Source organism: Malania oleifera, chromosome 3 (genome assembly GCF_029873635.1).
Source record: "Malania oleifera isolate guangnan ecotype guangnan chromosome 3, ASM2987363v1, whole genome shotgun sequence".
NCBI classification, from domain to species: Eukaryota; Viridiplantae; Streptophyta; class Magnoliopsida; order Santalales; family Ximeniaceae; genus Malania; species Malania oleifera.
Genome location: NC_080419.1, coordinates 41,357,105 through 41,368,224, shown reverse-complemented (window position 1 = coordinate 41,368,224; position 11,120 = coordinate 41,357,105). Strand labels below are relative to the sequence as shown.

General features: G+C 36.8%; 1 pseudogene; it reads right to left on the bottom strand.

Annotated features, from left to right (window-relative positions):
• Positions 1 to 10,224: 10,224 nt before the first annotated feature.
• On the bottom strand, positions 10,225 to 10,757 carry LOC131151882 (uncharacterized; annotated as a pseudogene).
• Between the last annotated feature and the right edge of the window lie 363 nt (positions 10,758 to 11,120).

Below are 11,120 nucleotides of genomic sequence, written 5' to 3'. Positions count from 1 at the left end.
ATAGTTGGTGTACTGTGGGAGGACAGATGTTGGGGTTACTGGAGAGCTGCAAATGGAGCTGTTGCTAGAACAAGAATCCCCTGAATTGCAATCACTCTTCTGATCTTCCCCATCCATCATATCAAACCTTTCTCCAGCTAGATTAATCATGTCATCAAGTGCCTCAAACACTGTTTCAACTGCAAAGAACAAGAAAAAATAAAATAAAATTCAATGAGCTTAATTCACAAACATTCCAATTAAGAGAAAGCTGCCACCTAAATCCTGGAGAAATAACTTACCAATGCGACTAGAAGGGATCTGCATATTGCTGAGATCATTAGGCTTGCAGGGTGTTGAGCACTCCTGATTCTTTGTCCATAAATTCTGAAGGGATTTCAAAGAATTGCAAAAGTAGACCATTCTCTGTTTGAACATGTCATATCCATTAGCCTATGAGCCTTTGAAATTATGGAAAAAGCTATTTTTTGTTTCATTAGTTTAATTTTGAACCTGTTCCATCGATAGACCCTTCAGTTCTGAACTTGGGATATGGGCTATGGCTTCAGGGTATAGCTTATGGAGGCCCTCCATTGTTGAAATCACCAACTGCAAGAAGATAGGGAAGTAGGTAAAACCAAGAAGTGCACCAACACTTAAAAAAGAGGGTATTCTTCCTACAATAGCTTATGAATTTCCTAAGGGTAGATCAAAGAATACCTACTCCAACACTTAAAAAAAGGGTATTCTTCCTACAACAGGTTGTGAATTTCCTAAGTATAGATAAAAGAATACCTCATTAATCGAAGCAGAGCCATCGCAGGGAGGCAGGTCCATGGTGTCTCTAAATGTCAGGATCTTCCTTCTTAGCTCATCCGTTAAAATCAAGTTGCCTGTAGATCTGGGCAAACCATCATCCAACAAGCCTTCCGCTCTTGTTAGATTCTTAGACATTTTGGGACTTTTGGCTGCTTGCACTTGCAATCCTTGCGTCAAGATTACTTGCTAGATAATTTCATAATGCTAACCTAAATTTACAATACTGTTTGAAAATTTGGAATTTGGAATTTTGATTTAGAGTGGTGTGGATCTAATCAATATAGAATCACATTGATTTGCATTCAAATTCATACGAATTCAAGTTAGAATATGAAACTTATGATCGCAAACACGGCTTTGCAAGAAATTGTATTAGGGTTTGGATTAGGCGTAGTTTTCAAAGAGGTAGGTGCATGGTAAATGAACCTTTGATTGTATACCTAACGTGACAAAGTTGAGAGTGCTGTGAGATAGAGGATTTATGGTGCTTGTAATAGATAAAACTTGTGCTTTCTTGTGTTTATAATGCTATTAAAAGAATTTTGCAGTTTCCGCTTGTACACAACAGGTACATATTTGATTACCAAATGAAATTAATTCTGCTTCCCAACTTGACACAGTTGGGAGCACTATGAGATAAAGGATTTAGTTCATTTTTCTATTGAAGCCTACTTTTATAGAGATAAATGATAGGTTCTTGCTAGAACTTAAAAGCCAAAAGCTGGAATTTAGTGAGAGTCAAACTGCTTACTGTGAGTCCTAAGCATCTTTTTTGTTAAGGAAGCTATAGAAATCCTAACAACAATAAATAGTTAAATACCCTCCCTTGTCCTAAAGTACTCCCAGCCATACAAAATGAAATAAACTAGAAAGAATCAAGCCCGTGTACAAATCTAAAGAATTATGCTGCTACATTAAAGCATGAAGAGTAACCACACTACAACAATGTAACAATAATGTGAATAGTATTTTATCAGATTTGTTCTGCATCTCTATTATCTATTAGAAATCATTAAAACAAATTTTTATCAGTATTTCCATTTTTAGATTTTTAGACAAAGGATTTTGTAAGAGCGTGTGGATTATTTAGACTGGCTTCTGTTGATTAAGGTGTAATCCCAAGAGGGGGGGGGGGGGGGGGAGGGGTGAATTGGGTATTTTAAAAATTCTTTGAAACCTATTTACCAATCAATCCCTATTTCTAAGTTTAACTAATTAATGATAGAAACTTATGTCTAAATTAAAGTTATTTTATCAATGAATTCCTTTTTACTCAATTAAGTGCGTATAAAGTTATTCAACATACACAAGCAAGCAAGAAATTAAATGCGATGCTGAAAATAAATAGTGAAGGGAAGAGAGAAGGCAAACACAGTTTTACGAGGTTTAGCCGACTTGGCCTACGTCCTTGCCTTGAGCAACCACTCAAGGATTCACTAAAACCCTACTCCTTAAAGTGGGACGGAGCTTCCCTTACAATCCGCTGCTTACAAGAGGCACAACTTCCTTCTACTCCGTTGCTTACAAGAGATACAACTCTCTCCTCTCACATCGGTTCACACACCGAATCGTGTATACAATAGAATCTGAAAAATGCACTCAAAAACAATGCTTCTAACAAAAGCTGGTGAGTACAATTCAAATTTCTAAAACATTGACATATGATATAACTTGAAGCTCGTGAATGAATGAAAACGATAAAATCGTTTTATGTATGATATGCCTCAACACACAAATCCCTTTTTAACCAAAACTTTCAAGTAAAGATAAATTCAAACTGTTTTGGAATAAACTAGGGTTCTTGGTTCACTTTGCAAAAATGCACACTTATATAATTGAAGTGAATTAGTTGGCAAAAACTTTGTCTTGAATATACACAATCAAAATCACAAAGTTTTATTTCATGTACTCAATCACAAAACTGAGTATATTAATTTGCAGAAAATATCCCTCAATTAAAATTATAGTTTTACGTACCAAGGATATTAAATCAAGCTCTAATGTATCTAAAGATAGATCCTTTTAGAAACCACACACTTGAATCAAATCTTTCAATCAATCACACCCCATACATCAAATAATGATCTTGTTTAAAATAGCTTTGTATATGTATGGGTACTTTTAAGATCACCCTTTTAATCAAAACTAGGTTTTCAATAATAAGCTCTTTGAGAATATATATATATATATATATATATATATATATATATATATTCTCTTGAATCAAAATTTAATCTACCAAGTTAGATAAACTTTCTTAAGTAATGATCTCTTTAGAAAATTAATTTTTGTACGAATAAGCACACTCAAGATCAATACTTTTCAATACTAGTCAAGAACAAGCAATGAATGAGATGTAAAGTTCACAAGACTAATAACTTGAAAGATCAAACCTCAATACTAGATTGAAGTACAGTAAAGTAAACAAGTTCCCTTTGAAAAACTAATTTGATTTGCCCAAGCTTGAAGATTTGAGATTGATGTATATGCAATCGAATAGTACTAAGAGTAGATAATCAACAATCTTGCAACAATGTGTGTTCTTCTCTTTCTTGTGTGTCTGGCTTTTTGTTCTAGGGTTTAGATATTCATAATATATAGTATATTACCCTTAGGATTGATCTCAGCTGTTGGATCAACAAGATACCTCGCGTGTTTTTTTAATAAAGAACTGATTTTTAGGCTTTACCTTGAGTTCAGGCAACCGAACTCAACTTCAGGCTCCTGAAGTGGCAACTTCAGGTGGCTGAGGTTTCAAGGTCAGGCGACCGAGGTACCTCTGCGAGGTTATCTTTCCCCTTTAATTCTTCAGGCTACCGAACTTAATCTTCAAGCTACCGACGAAATTCTTTAGGCGCCCGAGGATAACTTCAGACTATCGAAGTCTCCTTTTTCACACATATTCATTTCCAGTTTAAAATTCTACTTTGATTCTTTGCTTGGGTCTTTTATAAAACAAGTTTTCCATGATTTTAAAAACATTTCTAAGCCCATGTATGTACTTTAATGATCTACATGAAATGCATGAATCCTAAAATCATTCTAAGTTGTATTGAGTCTCAAGATAAATCATACGAAAATGTAAGTACATGAGTTCTAAATACCCATTCCCAAAACATTCTTGACCTTTGCCGCTTGCATCTTGATTCTCATACTCTTTGAGTTCCATGGTGCTTTCTAAAATGTATAATCTTTACTTTATGACGTCCATGACTTGTTATCTTTCCGTGCATGCTCAGTGTAAGTCCTGTTCGCAAACTCAATGCATAGATCAAATATTAAGTGATTTGTCATTATCAAAAACCGGATTGGACTCATAGAGTCAACATCTTCAAAGGCTGGTTTGTTGGAAACTTAGGATCACATAGGATAGACAAATTTTGAGATATGTTTGGCTAGGATCCACTTATCTCCATGTTCTCTAATCATTGTCTCCATAATTTCATATTAACATATGGCTTGATATGTATTTGATTGTTATTCACTAAGGCATTGAACAGTTGTGTTCATATTTTATCTTGTTTGGTGTAACGTATTTTTATGCAATTGAGTGATTCATGGTTGGAGGTAGTCTTGTTAGTGCATGATTAATTTATTTTCAGTATCACTCTCATAGTCCCATCAATCGTGATTGTTACCTATTGAAGCATTTATCTTCAACAACCACATCTTCACAACTTAATGCCATAAGGCTTATGCCTTGCCTACTTATCACAGGCTCCTTATGCAAAATTAATTATTGTCATTTCATGTGTGCATTGAAGCTTAGACCCGTTTAAGAATGGTTACTATACATTCATGCTTCATCGTACATATGGGACAAATCAATTGTTAAAATTCAATTGAGTACTAGTCATATTATGTAGACTAATAATCAATTAAACATGTCGATTATTTGTTTCATTTACGATTAGTCATGTTTGTATTTCAACCATTATTGAATTGTCCAATGTGGATAGTTTAGGAAGTTGTATTTACATTAATGTCATCGTTCACGCTTTCGTCTTTGTCATTATATATTTCAATCGCGTCTCTACTTGTGTTCTCTGGGTGCATAGTGGGGTGTGGTGACAATTTGTTAGTGATGAAAAACTAGCAGATGATGTGCACTTCCCCCATCTCATGTACTTGGAGAGCCATGGGGAGATGTTGCTGAAATTTATAATGACTACGACGAAGGAATTTGAGTGATTGATAGCAATGTAATTGCTCCTGAATGGGATAGGATCCGTACCCTTTAGACGGAAGGTGGTTGATTATAGGATTCACAATGCATGCGTCAAAAACATTCTGACAATGTAATCAACACCATTTACTTGAACATGTTATAGGGAATTAATGAACATGGATAAGAGTTGGATGAACGCTCAGAGTAGGTTTTTGCCAGAATACGTGAAAGGGGTACATGATTTCATAGAGTTCGCGCATCCTCGTGTTGACGGTGCTAGTAGAATAAGGTGTCCTTGCAAGAAATGCCAAAACATAACATTCAAACACATTAATCTGGTCCATTCACATTTATTAGACTTTGGAATGGAGAAAAGGTACACAAGATGGGTGTTCCACGGTGAAGATTACGCAGTTCAGAGCGATGATGATGACGATGAAGATGAGGGGGCAAATATAGTAGGTGGTGATACACGTTCGGAAGGGTTAATCGAAATGTTAGGTGACTTACAAAGGGGGATTGTAGTGGACACGGAAGACGTCAGTGTGTTGCATACTGGTGATGAATCTATTTCAGTAGGTACCATACCTTGCGATCCTAGTACGTTAAATCGATTCGGTAAATCATTTGCTAATCTCGTGAGGGATGCATGGATGCCCCTATATCCAAACTATAGAAAGTTCTCAAAATTAGAGTTCCTGATAAAGTTGCTTCATGCAAAGACAATGCATGGGTTATCTCAGAGCACATTTAACGTGTATTTAAGCCTCGTTAAGGCAGCATTGCCTGATGGTGAAACTCTTCCAAAGTCCTTTTATGAGGCGAAGACATACATGCGTGAATTGGGTCTCGGTTACACTACAATACATGCGTGTAGGTATGATTGTGCACTCTTTTAAAACCTATTGCAGCAAAATGCACAACCATTTTAGGGAGATGGGAGATTAGGAAAAAGCGCACCCATACGATAAGATCTCCCTAGAGGATTGGCAGGTGGTGTGTCGCCATTTTCGCGACCCTAACTATCAAGTGATGTGTTTCTATTAATTACAATAACTACTTTTTCATATTTATGTGAATAATAAAAAGTGATTACATCTATTTTGTAGGCTATCTGTGAGAAGAATGCTGTGAATCGCAGCAAACTAGATACGATGCATTGTGGTGGCTCGAAATTGTTCGTCAATCATCGAAAGGTAATTGCTATGAAACTATCTGACCATCACTTGATAAGTGTTATTTATATTGACACCGCTAAATTCATATTAATGAACTTTGATATGATAATGTAGCGTGATCCTGTCACTGGTGACTTGGAGTTGAGGTCGGATCTGTATCAGAGAACACATCAGAGGACATCGGGGGAGTGGTGCTAGGGTGCGCAGATGAAACATGTAAGTTAAGTAGATTATTTAGTTCATTATCTTATTCAAAACGTCAGTTGTATTCTTATTTCTTCATTTTCATCATTTTAATGACTGAAAATAGGCAAGGATGCTTGAGCTGCGGGATGCACCCATTGTAAAGGGCAGTCAGTCGATGACGGATGACGAGATCTGCACTCAAGTGCTTGGGCAACGATTAGGTGGCTGGTTGAATGGTCTTGGGAGTGGATACGTCACCCCAACATCATCATCTTCTTTCAGTGCGGCATCTCGTGCTGAGATTGACCGAGAGCGTCGAGCCGCTGAGGCTCGAGAGGGGGCGATGGTTATCCGGGTGTAAATGGTGGAAGTAGAGAACTAGTAATTAAAAGAAAAGATCTCGAACTGGGAAGCGGAGATGCAAGCCATGAAAGATTGGAAAGTGCAGATGGAACAAATGATGCGCCAAACCCGTCCATATGATGCGAGTGACTCCTCTCATTAGAAGCTATGTACAAGCTAGTGACAATTAATTGAAATATAAAATGCATGAGGTTTTCAATTAGAATGAATACTTTATCCTTTTTTTTTTTTTACTTTCAAAATACATTAATAGATATTTAATAACTATTGGTATAATGTTATGGTTTTCCTGTCTAATCAATGACCTAATTAGAGTGAATCGAACTCTCAAGTACAAATTCAATATAGAACTATGATATGGTAGACAGATCAAATGGATATGTAGAGACACTCTTTTAAAAATATTTTCCAAGGTATATGTCTAGAATCCAATCATGTTCTTGAACCATAATTAATCCTTTCAAGACACTCAACATCATGTGTGAGATTGAAGAATTGTTTAGCAATTCCATAAACAAAAACACAATCGCTGGGGCGATGAATTGAAGCAAAGACCCCTAAGAAGCTAGAAAGAGACATGTACTTTGTAGAAGTGGGTTGCTGAATTAGCAGTGAGTACATAAAAAATCTCCCTCAAATCACACCAAACACCCTAATCATCCCCAATCTCCACCCCCCTAGGTTGTCCAAACCACCATTGTCTTCCACTCCCCAAGCTCCCTCACAATTTTGTGACAATAAAACCCACACACGCATACAGAACGCATTCGTGTGCATGTGCACACAGACAAGTCACGAACTTACACTCTAGTACATTAACATAAGAAGTACTAATCGGAGAAAGATGATCAAAAGGATAAGGGGAATTCTGACAAATTAAAACAGCAGCTTGTCGTGCATTGCAGGTTAATTCTGCTTTCAAACAGATTCTCATAGGAGCACAACAAAGCTTAAAATTTTTGTAAGAATGTAGGCGTATGGGAAAATCAAGGACAGGTTCTGAAATCCTTTAATGTTGGAAAATAAATAAGGTCAATATCTACTAGAGAAATGTTAAAGGGGAAAAGCAAGAAGGCTAAATAAATTTGACATGACAAGAGCATGAATTGACTTAGATCAACAAGAATTCCTTGCAACAAACTATCATGAATTGACTTAGATCAACAAAAGACCAATAAAAAGTCATGATTAGGACACAAAAGGAATCACGACATAAATTTTCAAAATTAACCAAACCAAAAGCATGAATGAATGGGAAAAGAAAAACTCACCAAAAAATCGATAACGACGTAAACCTACAAGAATTCCTTCCTTTGCAATACTTCTGTAGGCAATGTAATGATTACCAAAATAGGTTGCCGAAGTGCTAAGGTCTATCTATCTATTAGCAAATTTGACAATCAATACATTGTCATCCCCTAAAACTCTTTGCAGGTGAGTCCTTTTTCCACAAAATTACAACACATTTTAGCTTTCTATACAAGTCTCAATCTGTATATTTATAGAATAAACCTCATATTTTTTCTATTTTTGGGCTTCCTTTGTTACAGATATATTCTTCACATCATTTCTTCATTCTTATACATCAAACAGGCTTCGAACTGGGTCCTCAGTATTTTAGCAAACAAACACAAAACAATTATTGACAATGTAATTCAAACAAATGCATTTCCAATGATAAGAAAAAAGTAAATTTACTGAATTTATGAGTCCAGAAAATAGTTTTGCTCTAAAATGTAAGAGTAAGACCTCAACAATTCAAGTCTCCTGATCTCTCACCTTAGAAGAAGGAAGGTGTAAAGGACAACCAAGCAGTGCATCTATTCCTTCAAGAGACCCCTAATTTTCCAATCTTTCAATCTAACAAACAATTGGCAAACAATTCCTTCCATTATTCCATATCTTTTAGAAATTTGTTCAAATATTCAATGAATTCACACTTACGACAGATAGTAAATGAAAGTCAGCAGGAAGAATTACTTAAAAATGTAACTAGCATAGTTTGCCCATTGGTCAACTACTCTATTTTGAGTGTCTTGCAAGTCTACACAAATACAAGTTCAAAACCTAAAATTTCTACTTTCAAACAATGATTTACTTCTTAATTAAGCTATATAGATACATATTTATTATCCACATTATCATCCCACCATACTCTAAATATTAAATTGCTCAAATCTAGTTCAAACTCCTTCAAAACTAATGGGTTGAGTTTGAATTTAAACCATTATTATTAGAGCCAAGTTTGAACAAATAATGCCCAAACTCAACCCACCTATGCATTGACTGGCCTATCCATCAGATCATTTGAAGTGAAAAAGCTTGATTGAATGCCCCTTTAAATAGAAAATGTTGAATTATTCAATAAACTTTATTCTCTACTTTTATAAATAGATGTGGTTGTGCCTTAATCCACTGCTTGGCTCGTTTATGCTCTAGCCCCCCCCCCCTATGAAAATTATTTGTCATTCTGTCTCAGAAATCTTGACTTATTCCTAAACAACGTCATGCCATAGCATCTTTCACCCTCAAGATTCATTGAAATTTCTAATATTTAAATATTGAATCCTGTAGAATCCCATAATAATTGTTTTTCTGCTATAGAGTTCTAGCCTGTTCTTAAAAACATGGTCCTTGACAGGGTTGCTTATGGTGACTGGTTTCAGTTGACATGGTTGGATGGTTAACTCGATTATGTCAACTGCCTTATCGACATGGTGATTTTGGGATGTGAAATTAGTCATGGTTAAAGGGAACCATGCTTGACACAAAGTGTTGACCCATAAGTAGCATGCAGGGTCAGTCAAATGTTTGTAGTGTTGACATGTTGATTTGGCTAGGCAGTTACTTGGCAGTTTCTTCTTGTAAGGCTAGTAGACAGGCTTTGCTGGGGGGAAATTCTGTGTGTTGACATCTGAGCATGTTTTTAGCCACATAATTGTAAGCATAACTTGTTTTAGATTTGTTGGAAAATGTTGGTTGTGTCTATCACTACCTAGGCAGTTGGTGTTGTCAACTGTAGACCCTAGGCAGTTGGGGGCATCAATTATGTATTAATTTATCATGTACGTGGCATGGGACAAGAGGGTAATTCATGCATGGTGTTCCTACACATGTTAAGAGTGTGTAAACCTTGTCTTTCAATAAGAGAAAAGCTTGGGAGGTATTGTTCTTGTAATTACTGTTGGCTTGTGAAAGTTGTTTCAATTGCTATTGCAGGACTTAACCAATGAAATTGTGTGTTTGTGACATTGACTTAACCACGTGTGCCACTTGGTGCCATTGCAGTGTTGAATTTTTTGCTGTGAACTTAGACCCTATGACAAATGGTATAATAGAACTTTGTATCTGTACTTTATAAAAATATGAATCTATTGTAGGTGTAAAATATTACTCATGTATGGCCCTGCTCTAGGCAATTAATGATGCTATTATTATTATCTCCCAATCTCTCAAACAAATAATACCTTGCATGAGAGGATATATTTTTAAGCTCATGAAACAAATATTAATGGAGATCATGAAGCAAGCAACATATGATCAACTTAGTACTGATCAAAACACTGCAGTTAAACCTCCTTCACCTCCTGTGCCTCAGCCACAACTCTGTTGGCTTCCTTCACTTCCTTCAAGTCCTTGGGCTCTTCAAGCTCAAACGTCGAGACCGGGAAGGTCTGGGACAGCCCAGCAGTGCTCTTGAAGGTGATTTTTCCGGTGGGCGGGTCATCAACATAGATATCTGTCAGTGTGATCCAAATCAAGAGCTCCTTGGCCTTCACACCAGTCAGCTTCTTGATCTTGCTGGTCTCAACATAAGCTGTGACCACAAGCTCATAGGACGCAAGCTTCCCAATCTTCTCAAACTTGTGGGTTGTCTTCTTCTTCTACTTTAGCCACACAAAGCCAGTTTCTTTGACATACCCACATTCTTCTATGTCTTGTAAAGGCAAGAGGCCAGCGGGCAAGAGCATTTCCTTGAGCATGAGCTGTGACTTCTCTTGGCAGATCTCATGCCCATGATAAATCTCAGCATTGGCTCTTATATCTTCTGTGACCAAAGCCATTACTGTGTTCCCTTTTCTTTCCTTTTGGGTACCTGTTTTCTGTTTGCTGATTTCTTCTCCTCACTCCAGCTGGCTTTTGGGAGATGTGGTGGGAGGGGCAGCTGCTTTTGTAGTTGAGAAGCTACAGCTTTGTCCTTGTGTTTTCTAAGGAACTGCCAAAATGCCATCTGGGTTGGGCTCTCTCTCTCTCTCTCTCTCTCTCTCTCTCTTTTTAAATGTCACTATTTTTTTTGTAATTGAATCGAACCCGAGTTTATACCGTCAAGTGGCCCACCCAGCCTCGCCCTTACCACCCGGCCTTGTGCTGGGGAAAAAATAATGTCACTATGGCTCTGACTCGATGTTCATCTGTCATTTTTGGTT